At 32.9% G+C, this 15,923-nt stretch overlaps 1 protein-coding gene across 1 annotated transcript in view; it reads left to right on the forward strand.

Annotated features, from left to right (window-relative positions):
- Positions 1-259: 259 nt before the first annotated feature.
- Positions 260-15,923, forward strand: part of LOC134854245 (D(1C) dopamine receptor-like) — a gene marked incomplete in the record, with an annotated part of 54,383 nt that continues 38,719 nt past the window's right edge. The window contains 1 exon segment of the mRNA XM_063870421.1: positions 260-314.

Consider the following 15,923-nt stretch of genomic DNA (forward strand, 5'->3'; position numbering starts at 1 on the left):
AGAGGCCGGCAATATTTAACGCGATTGATCAAATTGATAAGAGTTCTCGATTAAAAATTTCATTGATCGCAATTTATTTAAGTGTGAAAAAATCTGCTTATTTAAAAAATAAGCAAGTACTTCACATCTTTTTAAGCATAATCAATAAATGCAATTTATCTGCTTAATGTGATTAGCGCGATTTTTAATAAGCACTTCTCGGATTTTTTATCACAAATCAAAATGTTCTCTATTGATAATCAGCTTATTCAAAATTTGTTTATAATATGATATGTAGCATGACGAGTCTTACAACTTCTTTTCAAGCAGAAAAGGTAAGTTTGACATTCCTCCTTTTTGTTTTTTTGAGGCAATTTGACATTATTTTTTTTTTCAGTACCGAAACCACTTCTCCAGTTTTGAGTTAGAGAGCACATTATATAAAAAAACGAAAATAAAGAAGTAACTCTTTGTGTCTAGTTTTTTTCAAGCGCTTAAGCTCTTTTGAGCTTGGAGTAAGAGCTCCATAAATTGAAATCGTTAGATCGGAAAAAAGTGGAAACACTTCTAATTTTGCCAAAATTACGATAACATTCTGTCAGAAAAATTTGTTACGCATAAAAGAAGAGGGTTTTCGTTGGCTCCTATTGGATCCTTCAGCACTAATTTACGATATCCATTTTCGACCAAACAACCCTGAGAATGAAACATACCCCCCTCCCCCTCAGAAAACCCTAAATCCTTCACTGTATAAGATATATAATAGGCCAACAAGTCAAAGGGCCAACAAGTCTAAAACAAGATTAACATTCCAACAAATCAGAAACAAAAATTATTATGCAACATAACAGCATATTTTGTCACTGTTGTTATGCAACTTCTACGTAATTCTGATGTAATTAACTTTCTTCTGATGTAATTTTGGCTTCACGATATGGCAATTTGTAGATATTGCGATTTATTGACCCTCTGCCTATATATATGCTTATGAGGCTGTCCTAACAACAGTCAGTGTTATTGTGTAAAATGTGCATTCGTAGACTTTTCGATTGCCTTTTTTTCATTTTTTTTACTTTCAATTTTTAAGCAGTGAAAAAGGTGCACCTTGCTCCAGTAGTTTTCGGGTCCTCCCCTCGACTGCATTCCGATGGTGCTTCCTCCAGACAAGAAGCTCCGCGGGGTGGGAGACTTCCCACCTCTACGAGACTGAGAGCCACTTCTTCCCCGACTTCTACCTCGATTCGATCCACGACTCGGCATTTGGATTCGGCTCAATCCCAAAAATAAATAGTTTTTTTTTGGCCAAAACCTCGACAAATCTGTTTTCTTTAATTGAGATAGTTTGATTTTTAGGTCTCAAATTGATTTTAGGTTAGAAATTTTCTCTTGGCAAATATTTTTTTTCTGGCTGTCTCGCTTTCTAATTCAACGAAAAATGCGTAAGAGGTTGTTATAGAAAATAAGGCCGAAAACTACGGATGTATTGACAATAGAAGTCCATCTATTATAGAGCTTTTTATAGAATGCTTGCCTCGAAAGCAAAATAAAACGTGAACAATAAAACTCAAGTTCAGCTTTTGGGTTCAAGGAAGCAAATAATAAAACCAAAAGAAAATTAAATAGGTAGTTTTGTCAAGTCTTATTATAATTTACTTCTTTCTTATTACCAGGGTTGAGTCTAGACTTTTGATTGTCCTAAAAGTTATTATGTCACAATGATGTATTTAACACTTTTTAATTGCCACTTTGATTAATGACTAAAAAATACAGATATAGAGTAATTTTCTTGCATATTTAACAATATGATAAATGTTTTAACACTATGTTTCCTCTATTTTTCATCCCTTGCTAATATTTTAATTAATTTTTGGGAAAGAATGTCATTAAATTTTATAAACATTAATTTGCATCTCTGTTCACGCTGAACGCGTAAAAAATGTCCGCTAATCGCCGCTTTAAAAATTATCCTACGGTACAAATCTACAATAGTAACTAAGTGAAAAAGAGTGCCTTTGCGGTTCTGGTTCCTCGAGGAAAACAATTATTCTAATTTTTTGAGAATAAAACTGTAAAAATGATTCTGATGTATGCTTTTAAAAACCACTTAGCTTTTACTGTCAGTGTGATTTTGTTCATTTTGTTAATATACGTTATGGGGCTTTTCTTACGAAATTTTTTACATGAGCTTCAATTACTAAAGAAAATCCAGGTTCCCTTTCACTTTGATTTCTGCTAATCAGTTTTTTTGAATACGTAATGCAGAAATTGGCAAACCGAGTGTACGCCCTACTCGATCTTTAAACCTAATTTTTCTCAAAATGCAAAACACTCCATTCCCTTCCCCACATGTTTGCACATGTGACCCCCTTACACCCCCCACGTTTGCCCATCTGTTCTCTACCCCCGCCACCTCCACCACCAGAACCAACCACCCCTGTGTTCATGTTTTTGACACCCTGCTCCTCCCAACAAACATTTTGTCAAAAAAATCTTTTTCGGAAGAATTTGAGCAAAAATTGCTTATTTTCGGCGCGCGCTCTGTCTAAACTAATATTTTCATGCCTACTTGCGAGAAAAAATAATTGAATACAAATTCCTTCAATTTTAAACAAACCCCCAATGTGTATCAATGAAAATGTGAGCATAAAAATTTGCATCTCAAAAAAGTGGGAAAAAACGTTTTCAATGGAATTTCGTTGTCTTTATCTTCAGTGCTGATTTAAACTAACCGGACAAAACGTGTTAAACTTGAAATTTAAAACGCGTTTTTCTCAAATTGGGTTGAGTTTAGGAGAAAAATTATGAAGTTAAACTTGCTTAAAATTTTAGCAGAATTATTATGGTGTAATTTGTTTTGCGAAATTCGGGCCCAAAATTTTACCCCAAAATTGTATCATTTTGGCTTTTCTTAGTTAATTAAAAATTACGCCAAAAGTACCCATTCGATCACAGCCATAATTATATCAAAGTGAGCCCCTTACGTAGCCCAATAAACTTTAAGAAGGGTATATTCTCCAAAACGTTGTATAAATTAATTTATTTTTGCTTGATAGACAAAAAAGGTCGTTTTTACTATATAAAATACCAATTTTTTATTTAAAAACAATTTTTAAACGGTTTGCAATTTTTTTTGAAGAATATACCCTTCTCAAAGTTTGTTGGGCTACGTAAGGGGCTCACTTTGATATAATTATGTCTGTGATCGACTGGGTATTTTCGGCGTAATTTTTGATTAACTAAGAAAAGCCAAAATGACTCAATTTTGGGGTAAAATTTTGGGCCCGAATTTCGCAAAACAAATTACACCATATTAATTCTGCTAAAAGTTTAAGCAAGTTTTCTCTTCATAATTTTTCTCCTAAACTTAACCCAATTTGAGAGAAACGCGTTTTAAATTTCAAGTTTAACACGTTTTGTCCGGTTAATTTAAATCAGCACTGTATAAAAGAGAAAATAATCAGATTATAGATATGATTTGCAGTGGATTTTAATGCCTTATTAATTAATAGCATTATATTCCATTTTCAATTGATTGCTATTGGTATTTTTCATTTTTATGGACGCTGACAAAAAACTCAAGTTTAACTGATTTTTATGCATAGAAATCCAGTGCGGGGCGTATTGAGAGAATCTTTGATAGAGTTAATTTAACAGTCTTTTAATTTGCATTGATGTATTTACTTAAAACACTACTGCAGAAATACCACTTAAAGAGACTCCTGATGAACACTTATTAATTTCAAACAAGAGCCCAATTGAAAAAACTGCTCTAAGCTCGTGAAAAATTCGTCAATCTTTTTCTATGAGTTTATAAATATTTTGGGATTTCACTTAGTAAGTTTGACATTAAAAGAAGTCGGCGCTTCAAACTGTATTGCGCTATTCTTTGTTAAAAATTGAATTTTATCTAGACTGATCTATCGTACTTAAAAGTTTTGATTTATTTTTGGTTTTTGTCTGATTTCTTTGAATTTCAACGTCCTTGAATTTCAACGTCACCTGAAAAAGTATAAAGATAAGACCTGTTTTTCCTGGTCTGGTGCTCAAAATTTTTTTATTGCGCAATAGTCCAATAAATGTGATCAGTAAAGCCACTTGTCGTTTTTTGAGGTCTCATGGGTTTTGTATCAATAATTCCAATTATTAAACAAAGGAATCTGTTAGCTTTGTATGTTTTACGAGTTTTAAATTTATTAAATTGAAAACTTCGAAACAAATTTTTTTTTGCTTGAAAGACATCAAAACTATTCGTTTTAAGGCAATGCACTGAATATTCCGACTGAATTTTAGGGTCGACGTTGTAGTGTTTGTTTTGAAAAAAATGATGAAATTTCAAGAAAAATGTCTGTTTTACACGCTGTATGCAAAACAAAATTATACTTTTCTCTTGCAGCAATTTTTAAAACAGATTAAATAGCATGCGTCAACTAAAACTGGATGTGTCAAGATAAGATGTGTCGAACTGGTTTTAAAAATAAATCATTCTAGGGTAGTTTTTCTATGGTTACGTAGCAAAAAGTAGACCAGACATTAAGTAGAAAAACACGGTTTTAACCCTTAAGATTCCAGATACAAAAATCAAATGTACAAAGTATATCCTTTTACATTTCTCTTCTGCTCAATTGCTTTTGTATATCCATTTTGATTTGTTGTTCTGACCATTGAAATTGTGGAGGAACTATGTATTGCGTTTTAGTTTTTTTCTTTTTTTTTTATTATCCACGCAAAAATCAGGTACCACGAATAATGATCGGACTGGGTTGAGTGATATATCATATTAAAGCCCTAACAGTCGTGCTTTGAACCACAATTTAAAAAGATAATATTAAAGTTTTTCCTGTGTAAAGAGAAACCGGTTTGAAACTTTTGTTTTTTGTCTTATATCGAGCGAATAAAGCGAGCGAGCAGTCTTATTATGGTTTTTATAATAGCTGAATTTAAAATGTAGAAACTTAGTTTTGCTTGGGTAGCGTTAGTTTACTTTGAGTGTTTTCACTCCTTTTTGGAATCTTGTTGTTCCGATTTTCGATACGAAAGTAACGGATTATTTGTGCTCGGGGTGGGTTTTTTTATTCAGACAAATTTCGACTTTTTAACTAGCCATTTTCGACAAAAACTTTTTATATCATTCAAAAGGTATTGTTGTCCTGAGCTTAAATTTGAAAAGATATTTCACCTGTGATCATTTTCAGTAAAGTTATGAGGGTTTAAAGATTGCCATTTTGGACATTTTGACCAATTTGGGACAATTAACGCGCGATATAATTCGCGCTATTAACGCGTGAGCGGAGATTTATTCCGTCTAAGAAATCGTTCCAAATTGGTTAAGGGAGAAGCTTATTTGCCATAATTGATTTGTTACAAGGAGCGAAATCTATGCTTTAGATGCTTTTGTTTTTAAATGGCGTGTGGGGGGATGATTTTTACAAAAAAAAATCTCAAATTTTTAGAGAAGAAAAATTAATTTTATGTTATCACAATTAATTTTTTCAATGTTATTACTGCTCCATAAACCTTAAAAGGCAGTCGGAACATTCAGGGCTTTGCCCTGATACGAGCAGTCTTGTTATTTTTGGAATCCAAAATACTTTTGTTATTTTTGGAATCTAACTATTTTGTGATTTTGTATATACTGACCATATAATGACAATATAATCGATGAGCGCTCGGTGCGAGACAGTCTTGGACGAAATCATTACATTTAGTTATATCGCTTCCTTGAAATCAAAAATTTCGACGGAAAACGATTTAAGTGCGATCATTTTACAGAATTGTTTCTGGTATTTGAACATTTTTACCTGGGCTAATTTGGTCCGGATGTACATGCGCTTTGTCACCTCAGGGACTTACATAAAACAAAAAATTGACAAAATATTTTTCCCTTTTTAAAAATTCGACAACATTTTTTCAGACACATTAAAGGGCTATCGGAACATTCAGTACTCTGCTTTCTTACGGTTAAGTCTTGTTTAGAGATTAAAAGGACGCTCCTTTTGTTGTTCCGACTTTCGATACGAAAGTAACGGAAAATTTGTGCTCGGGGTGGGTTTTTTTTCTTCAGACAAATTTCGACTTTTTAACTAGCCATTTTTGACGGAATTTTTAAATATCATTCGAAAGGTATTTTCTCCTGAGCTCAAATTTGAAAAGATATTTCACCTGTGATCATTTATCGTAAAGTTATGGGGGTTTAAAGGTTGTCATTTTGGCCAATTTGGGACAATTAACGCGCGATATATTTCGCGCTATTAACGCTTAAGCGAGATTTAATCCGTCTTAGAAATTATTCAAAATTGGTTTAACGAAGCTTATTTACCATACATGATTTGTTACAAGTAGCGAAATCTATCTTTTTGTACTTTATATGGCGTGTGGGGGGATGATTTTCATAAAAATTTCAAATTTTAGAAAAAAAAATTTTCATTTTGTTTTATTTTTTTAAATGTTATTACTGCTCCATAAACCTAAATAGGTAGTCGGAACATTCAGGGCTTCGCCCTGATACGAGCAGTCTTGTTCTTCTTTTGTTCCTTATTTCCTTTGATCGTTCCGACAAAATTTTACCATGTTTAAAGACTTTTCTCTGGAATCCAGGAGCATACAGACACAAAATTGTGCGCCTATCCAGTGCACAGATTGGCCTCGTAATGATAAATCAATTTTGATTGTAATTTTTTCATCATCTATTTTTATAAACTTATTGCAAGATAAGATTTCAGATTGTTTTTTGGTTAGATGGTCCAAAACTGATCTTTTTTAAAGTTTGATTCATAATATTTAATTCTGCTTGGTTGAAACTAATTTTACGAAAAAACGAACGGATCATAAAACAAACAGAAGCTCAATTAACAATTCGGTAATTTTGACCCGTATAAAAGAAGAGACCTGCAGATTAAAATGCTGATAAAAATTACAAAGTAAGCCTCTCGATTGTTGATTTAGTTTTATATTTCCGTTTTCTAGACGTTGCAGGCGTTTTGACAGCTCTTTGACAGTAAGACTCCACCTCTAGGATTATGTGCTGCTTTTTTGACTTATGAAGGCTGAAATTATCCGTGGCTATTAGAAACCCATTGGTTTTGATATCCGATTACTTTAGTGAGCGAAAATTTACCAGCGAGCGGAAAAAAATGGAGACCGATAAAATCGATCATTCATTTCTATTAAAGTTCCAAAAATCTAGGATTCAATTTATTACCGTTTTTCTACCAATATAGGCCGGTTTCATTTGTTGTTTTATTTGGAACGAAGTTGTTTTTAACGGAATTATAAATTAGCTGATTTGAAATAATTTTATTTGTTTTGAGAATTTATCTCTGAAAAGAAGTTTGTCTGCTCTTGTATATGTCGGCTTAGAAGTACTTTGACTTGGAAGTTCTCCCTGTCAAAAGTATTAAACAGAGGCTCAGTTTGTCTATAATAATTGTTTTTTAAACAAAAACTGAGAAGTATCGAACTGTCGTCTCTTTGAGACTCAATTACCGAAAAACAAAACAAAAAAAAAACAATTATCATCGCGAAAACCAAAATTGCGTAATTGTATCCTTGATTTTCCATATATTATTGCACTTGACAATTATAATGAAATTTTACCTAACGAGTGGGCGGTTACTTAAAAAAGCAAGAATCAGCTCATAATACCTCGGCCTGAAAACCTAAATAAGTTCCCACAAGCAATCAAGTTGAGTATCCCAGGGGCTTACTTCAATTATATGGACTATTCTCGTTAAAAAAATAAATCATTTTTCCTTTCAGAGAATTTTCTCTAAAATGGGAAAAGTATTTTTCATTAGTATGTTAAAAACGAATTTTTCAAGAGTCGATAGAAACATAGTACAGTGCATTATGCATGTTTTTTTTTAATAAACCCGGATTTTTTCAACACGAATTGAGATCTTGCCAACATTTGTGTGCATCTTCAAAACTATCAGGCAAGTACAAATTTGCTTTTAAGTTAATTTCGAAACAGTTAATAATGCCACTAATTTCACTATAGTTTTTTTTATGAAAAGGACCTTTTCAAATTTTTTGGTCTGAACTTTTAATTTGTTTTCATTTTTTTAATATGTTTTTTTTTATATATATAAACTTGAAAAATAAAAATTTCGAAACACAATTGAGCATATGCCGCCCAGGATTTTAGAAGGTTTAATTTTTGTTAAAGAATTTAAGGCCTGTTAAAGCTACTTACGATTATTTTTAATCGCGAACTAGATTTTTGAGTTTTGAGCAAAATTTTCCCATTGTTAAAGGTCCCATTTTGGAGAACCGGGTTGACCTACTTACATAAAAAGCCTTAATGGTGTAACGGAAAAAATCTTAGATAGCAATTTCCAATTATGGAAGCTGTATGACAATCATTTTTTTCATACAAACAAAAACTGCGAAATCCTGAAAGTTTTTTTTTTGTAATTTTAATTAAAATTATTGCGGTTTTTTGTTGTATGAGAGGCTTTTTCTTTGTTAAAAGTTTGATTGATTTTTTTTTGTATGCAGGAATGATATAATACTACTTTCATTCACAAAAAATATTTGACATGCAATTTTTACATCCAAATATCAAAAATTAGCAATTTTATGGAGTAACAAACATTAGAACTGAAAACATTAGAAGCTAAAAAAACATTCAAATTTTTGTCTATAACGCAGTCAAGACTCAGTTTGCCTACGCAGAAAAATCACAAACCAACAGGAATGATTTCACTGATATCACAATCATAATTGATTTCAATGATATCAGAATCATAATTGATTTCACTGATATCAGAATCATAGTTGATTTCACTGATATCAGAATCATAATTGATTTCAGTGATATCAGAATCATAATTGATTTCAGTGATATCAGATGAATAAAACTGAAAATTTAGTACTTTGTTCATTCTATATAAAGAAAATCATGACATGAGTTTTTCTGTTTTTTATCTGTTTTAGTCTAATAAAGAAAATTCAAACACCACTGGTATACCGAAAAAATGACTAACTAAAATTAAAACGAATAATTTAGATTAGACTGAATTAAAACTGATTCTTTTCTCATCAAACGAATGGCCGCAAAGTCCAATAGACATGGAGCATGAAACAAAAACATCGAACTTGCTATCCCATGTAATTTACAAGCGATACATACAAACAAACTCAGAAGAGATGTTATCTTCACTAAATCTGCAGACCACGTACAAATCACTACAGTTTTTTTTTACAAAATGTACTTTTTCATTGGAATTATGTATAGAATAAAAAAATAAAATATGATAAACTGGAAAAAAGAGCAATTTCTAACTCAATTGCATCTATTGGTAATATTGGTGAGTTTTTCCGACGGAGGGAATCTAGTGTAAAACCCAAACCAAACAAGATAGCTCGTATCAGTACGAAGCCCTGAATGTTCCGACTGCCTTTTAAGGTTTATGGAGCAGTAATAACATTAAAAAATTCAATGTAATAAAACAAAATGAAAGATTTTTTTTCTAAAATTTGAACTTTTTTAAGAAAATCATCCCACACACGCCATTTAAAGTACAAAAGGATAGATTTCGCTCCTTGTAACAAACCAATTATGGCAAATAAGCTTCTTTTAACCAATTTGGAACGATTTCTAAGACGGATTAAATCTCCGCTTACGCGCTAGCAGCGCGAATTATATCACGCGTTAATTGTCCAAAATTGGCCAAAATGGCAATCTTTAAACCCCCGTAACTTTTCGAAAAATGATCACAGGTGAAATATCTTTTCAAATTTGAGCTCATGACAACAAGACCTTTCGAATGATATAAAAAAGTTTCGTCAAAAATGGCTAGTTAAAAAGTCGAAATTTGTCTGAAGAAAAAAAACCCACCCCGAGCACAAATATTCCGTTACTTTCGTATCGAAAGTCGGAACAATAAAATACAAACTGACTATCGTTCCAATAGTAACAAAACTATCTAATTGTTCCGACTTTCGATACGAAAAAAACGGAATATTTGTGCTCGGGGTGGGTTTCTGTTTTCTTCAGACAAATTTCAACTTTTTAACTAGCCATTTTGACGGAATTTTTTAATACCATTCAAAAGGTATTGTTGTCCTGAGCCTAAATTTGAAAAGATATTTCACCTGTGATCATTTTTCGTAAAGTTATGAGGGTTTACAGATTGCCATTTTGGCCATTTTGACCAATTTGGGACAATTAACGCGCGATATAATTCGCGCTATTAACGCGTAAGCGGAGATTTAATCCGTCTTATAAATCGTTCCAAATTAGTTGAACGAAGCTAATTTGCCATTATTCATTTGTTACAAGGAACGAAATCTCTCTTTTTGTACTTTAAATGGCGTGCGGGGGGATGATTTTCATTAAAAAAAATTTCAAATTTTAGAAAAAATTTTTTTCATTTAATTTTATTTCATTTAATTTTTTTAATGTTTTTACTGCTGCTCCATAAACCTGAAAAGGCAATCGGAACATTCAGGGCTTCGCCCTGATACGAGCAGTCTTGTTTTGAGTTTTGTTTTCAGTTCGTTTATGCTGCGTTGAACTGTTTGTGAAAGTAGTGAGCACCTGTTTTTTGTCGGTATCGATAATTGATGATTTAACGCTCTTATACTATCCTGGACTAGAGCCTCCACCCTGGCTGAGAATTACCCTTCCAATATCATCTGTGGGACCAGAGACGACCTAGGAGATATGGAGTCTCCTGTGTTATCGGCTACCAACGTGGGTTGAGTGACTGTTTCACCCGAAGGGTCAGTAGCTCTGAAGTCTTCTCGTTCCTTTATCCTGATATTAAAAGGCAACAGCCTGTTTACCCATCGGATCAATCTGCTCCGCATGGTCTTTTTTGTTTGTAATTACGTTTAGAGCAGAAACTAAGGCTTTTAGTCGGTTATTATCTCCGTTTCTGACAAATTTTTTTTGTTTAGCTGCCGAAACAACCCCCAGAAACTCAAGTTTGTTATTCAAGTACTAGTTTCATGAGTTTTTAAAAATTGGGATACAAATGCTATCCCTATACACAAATCTCCGTTTTTCTGTTCCAATGTGGAACCTAATCTTTTACGTGATCTGTCAGTTCTTAGTCTTTGAATTTTTTTTTATATAACATAGTTGTTTTTTTTGTAGTATTTACAATTTGCGAACTTAGATCTTCCAAAGCCATGGTGTGAGAATCATTTTAACCGTAAGCCAATTTTGTGTTGATAGAAGAAGTAACGGTTTGGTATTGGTTCACTGAGCCGAAGAATGAACCTAATGCCGATAAGGTTTTCGGGTCTGAAAGGTTCTTTTTTAAGTCGGATTTTCGGACCAATGTTAATCTTAAGCCCAATGGTACTTTGAATTCCAACTATTTTGAAGAAAGCAAATTTTTTTCACTATTTAATCACCATTCTATCGTTTTCAAGTGAATAATTTTCAAATCATAATTTGGGTTTATGCAAGTCCGTTGGAACTCCCCATGTCCACGAGAATTGGTTTTGCCGCCCACCATAAAATTGCGTTGTTTGCAGGTGATCTTGCATACTTTTTTTGACTATGCATAATTTAAATCGGAACTGCAGAATCAAACTTCACCGGACTTTTTGTTTGAGAGATGTAATGCTAGATTGTCGACACTTTTTTGAATTTTTGGTATTTGACATTTGTTTTTGAATATCTGTTTGCTACGCAGTTTTGAATCTAAAGCTATTTTTGTCGCACCATTTTTTTGTAACCACTATTGGGCTTCGAAAACGATCTTTGACGCATTCGTCTAACTTGACGATGTACCGAGCCATTTCCACGTTTTTCAGTTCGGTATTTACGCTATATAGCAGGTGTAAATGTACCTTTTACCTTTGGATTGCATTAATTTGAACGGTGGTCAAAATAAGTAGTTTTTTTTGTCCGACGGGACTTTTTCCGATTGTGTTAAAGAGATTGTTACAAAATTTGAGCAGGTTTAATTTTATATCTTTAAGTACATTCGATTTACAGGATTTAGAAAAAACAGACCTTGTTGAAAATTTTAAAATTTATTTAAACTTTTTTTTAGATCGGCCAAATCAATTTTCTGAGCTTTAGCAAATCACTAGAAATACTTTGTTTTGACCAAAATTTGTTCGCCACAGGCAACTTTTTCAAAAAACGGGCCAAAAAAGCATTTTTGGGCATTTTTTTGGAAAATTGTGACCAAAAAATCTCGTTTTTTTTTCGGCGAGCGCTCGCCCCTCATAATATTATAAAATGGCGCCATAATATTATAAATTGGCGCCCCTCATAATAATATAAATTGGTAGGTCAGTCTATTCAAAAGTAGATATTTCAAATTGGTACAATGGGGGGACCTTTTAGGTCGGCAGGGGGTCGAATCCCTGAGGGAGGCCGCCCGCCCCTCAGAAATCCGCTACTTGGCTGGAACAATGTCTCGGAGCAATTTCAATCCTTCAATGATTGGTCGTTTTCAAGAAAACATCCTTCGCGACGGTATTATTTATTTCAATCTAATAATGATTTCTCGCTGAAGCCACAATGCGGTGCACCAATTTTCGTGTCTACAGGAAAAATCTTCAAAAGTGGGTTCAACTCGTGAATGACAGTTTGATTTAAGAAATTGACTGGGACTGCCGAGTTCACTGGATTGTTCATTCTTACAATTGTTTCTTAACGGAGTCCGATATTTATAAACTTTTTCGTTTCGAGGCCGTTATTGTCGTAGAGGGATCTAAAGTTAAGTACAGAATAATTGGGGTCGTCGATGGTTTTTGCTTCCGTCCAAGCGTTCATCACATCACAAAATTTAATTTCTTCAATCGTAGTTGGTCCCGATGGGAAATCATGATATTTCTAATTATATACTTTTTCTTCTACACTATTTACAGTCAATTTTCTTGCTTTGAAATTAAACAACGTTTTTTGAAATGATTCTTTTTTTACAAATGCTCTATGCAGTTCGCTTCGTTGGGCAAATGTTTATATGACCCTTGGTAAGCGGGTTAGCACAGAGAAGAGCTAGGTTTTAACAATCAAGATTAGTCCTTTTTGACAGGTTAAATTCCAAAATTCAATTTCTTCAATCGTAGTTGGTCCCGATGGGAAATCATGATATTTCTGATTATATACTTTTATATCTACACTATTTACAGTCAATTTTCTTGCTTTGACATTACACAAAGTTTTTTGAAATGATTCTTTTTTTACAAATGCTCTATGCAATTCGCTTCGTTGGGCAAATGTTTATATGACCCTTGGTAAGCGGGTTAGCACAGAGAAGAGCTAGGTTTTAACATTCAAGATTAGTCCTTTTTGACAGGTTAAAACCCTGACACACAATTTCTTGGTTGTCAGAGTTTGACATGTTAATGAGTTTGAGGTGAAAAAAAAACTCATTTTTCCTAAACAATGTTCGCCTTGTTTAATGCATCATTGTACTCCTCTCTCACTCTTTCTCACTAAGTCTGAAAATGTTTCCCATAATTAATCGCAAGACTTTCGTTTTTTCGGTATTCTGTTTTCTGCTTATTAATTTTTACCATTTTTAGATGATGTTTGACAGTTTCAAAAGTGCAGAATTTAGAAGTTCGACGGTCACTTTTGAAATGACAGATAGATTTTCACACACGGGTACTTTTCTGAGAAAACAAATTACTTTTCATCCTAGGGCCAAGTAGAGTATCGATCTGCTTTTTTCATCTGCCTCGTTTCTTCTCATGTCACCAAATGTTACGACTTCTAGCAAGTGTAAGGGTAGCCTTCTTTGTTTGGTTTGCATTGCATTGTAAATGGAGTGTAAGCATGAGTGATTTTTCTATCTAACGGCATTTTTGCATTTTTGGTAACGAGGTCATGAAAATGTTTGTACAGATTCAATTTTACTTTTTCATGTAGATTAGGTTTACAGGATACTGGAAGTGACACATTATCGTTGAGCTGAATCATTGTCCTGTTCAAGAATATTTTGATCTCGACCAAAGAATTTCACTCCGACAATAAATTTCCCAATAATATTCATCGTATCGTTAGTCAAGCTACAATACATTCCACGAGTTTTTGTTCCTACAAGTATCTTTAAAAGTGGGTTCCTCACTTTCAACTCGTGAAAACTAATTGTGAGTTTGAGGTGATTAAAACATTCTTTTCCATCGATGATTGCCTGATTTAATGCATCCCTTGGATTTTTGTTTCTGATAGAGGCCTCCTTTGAAGATTGCAGCTTTTCATTGAAAAAGAAGACATCTCGTATCCAATATTACTCGGCATTACTCCTGTATCACATGTTCTCTCTCAGTGAAACTGCTCCCCAGAACTGCTCGTTAGACTCTCGTTTTTTCTGTTTTCTGCTTTTTAGTTTATACCGTGCCTAAGTGATTATTGACGGTTTCACGATGAAATTGATCTTAGCAAAAAGCAATTCGTTGCGGAAAAAAAAAACAATGAAAAAATGGTTTCATAGGCAATATTTTGACTGCATACTCTTCTTTGAAACAGCTTTATTCTAGCAGTTTTGGATCTAATTAACTACTTGGATCACCCCCTATGTTAACCCAGGTAATGAACTGTGCAGTTTGGCTCATCTAGCGGTGCGATGTTCTTTGAAAAATGTTTTTGACTTAAGTATATTTCATAGTTGTTGACTGATTCTCATTTTGGGTAATTAACATGATATTGAGAATGAGCAAAATTTAAAATTTCTTCAAACTAGAGAAAATCAAAAATACACCGCCTCTTTAGGTCTCCCGTGTTCGGAACGTATCAGTAAAATTTTTCAACTTGGGTTTCTTTTTGATGAAGTCACTCTTTTTTTTCATTGTGCCAAACTGGCTTTTGAAAAATACGAACGCATTAGAAAAAATAATTATTTTCCATCTTGTTTTCAGACTTGTCCACTGAATTACACAAGTGTTGAATAGCTATAAATAAAACTAACTAATGAAAAAATGATATTTCTGTTGGCTACTCATTTTGAAACTCAAAAAATAATTATCCTCTCTGAAAATAAAGTACCCCTACTATTTTGATGTATCGATTTTAATTTGGTACTTGATAAACGAAGAAGAAGTATTTATAGATTGGTGTGACCCTAGTGAATATCTTTTGATTTTGTATAATGTGGTATTTTGGGATAAACAACTAACTGATCGAAAATTGTTCTCTAGACTATTTTTACCATGATTGGTATCCCTTTTTTGTTTTGTAATCATGATTGACCAAATTTTACCGCTTGTTCAAGACCAATTCAACGTTTTGTATACGTGATACTCAGAAACAAGCCTTCATCAACCTTCCTTTTTGTTCATATTTGCTGTTCTAACGACTGAAAGTGGAGAGAAAATTTGTCTTTGGGTTGTTTCTTCTTTGTTTCTTGTGAACACTAATCTGAAATTTAGTATTTTTAGTCTAATTTCAAGCAAATAAAGCAATCGAATATGTTCGTTAAAAAATTGGTCTTGTAGGCTTAAAAAGGAGTGTACTTGAAAAAAAAACTCAATTGTGAAATTTAAGTTAGCGTTTCACTGGCAATAAAAAACTTCAGAAAAATGAAACACTTTTGTGCAAAGAAATTACAAAAAAAATTTGGGAATCATTTTCGAATTGGTTTTTCCACTTTTTAGGTTCAAATTGTTTTTGTAAACAATCGCTGTTAAAAATACCTAAATCACTAGCGTTTCATTCATTCGTACTTATTTGATATCCTAAAACATGACAACAATATGCAAACGACCATTCTATTTTTTAATTTTTTCATAACAAAGACTAAAGATTATGTGTTACTTGTGAAAAAGAGCTTATAATTCAAACTTCAATTTTGGTAAAGTTACATTTTGCAAATGTTTAACCAAACTTTGCCAATGGTGTGAGACTTTTTTTAGGTAAAAAATTATCAAACAAATAATTGCTTAGTTGTTACTTTCTAAGCGACATATTTGCAAAAGAAGCTTATAGTTCAAACTTCAATTTTGGTAAGCTGATTATTTTGTGAAAAAAATTG

This window comes from Symsagittifera roscoffensis, chromosome 9 (genome assembly GCF_963678635.1).
Source record: "Symsagittifera roscoffensis chromosome 9, txSymRosc1.1, whole genome shotgun sequence".
NCBI lineage: Eukaryota > Metazoa > Xenacoelomorpha > Acoela > Convolutidae > Symsagittifera > Symsagittifera roscoffensis.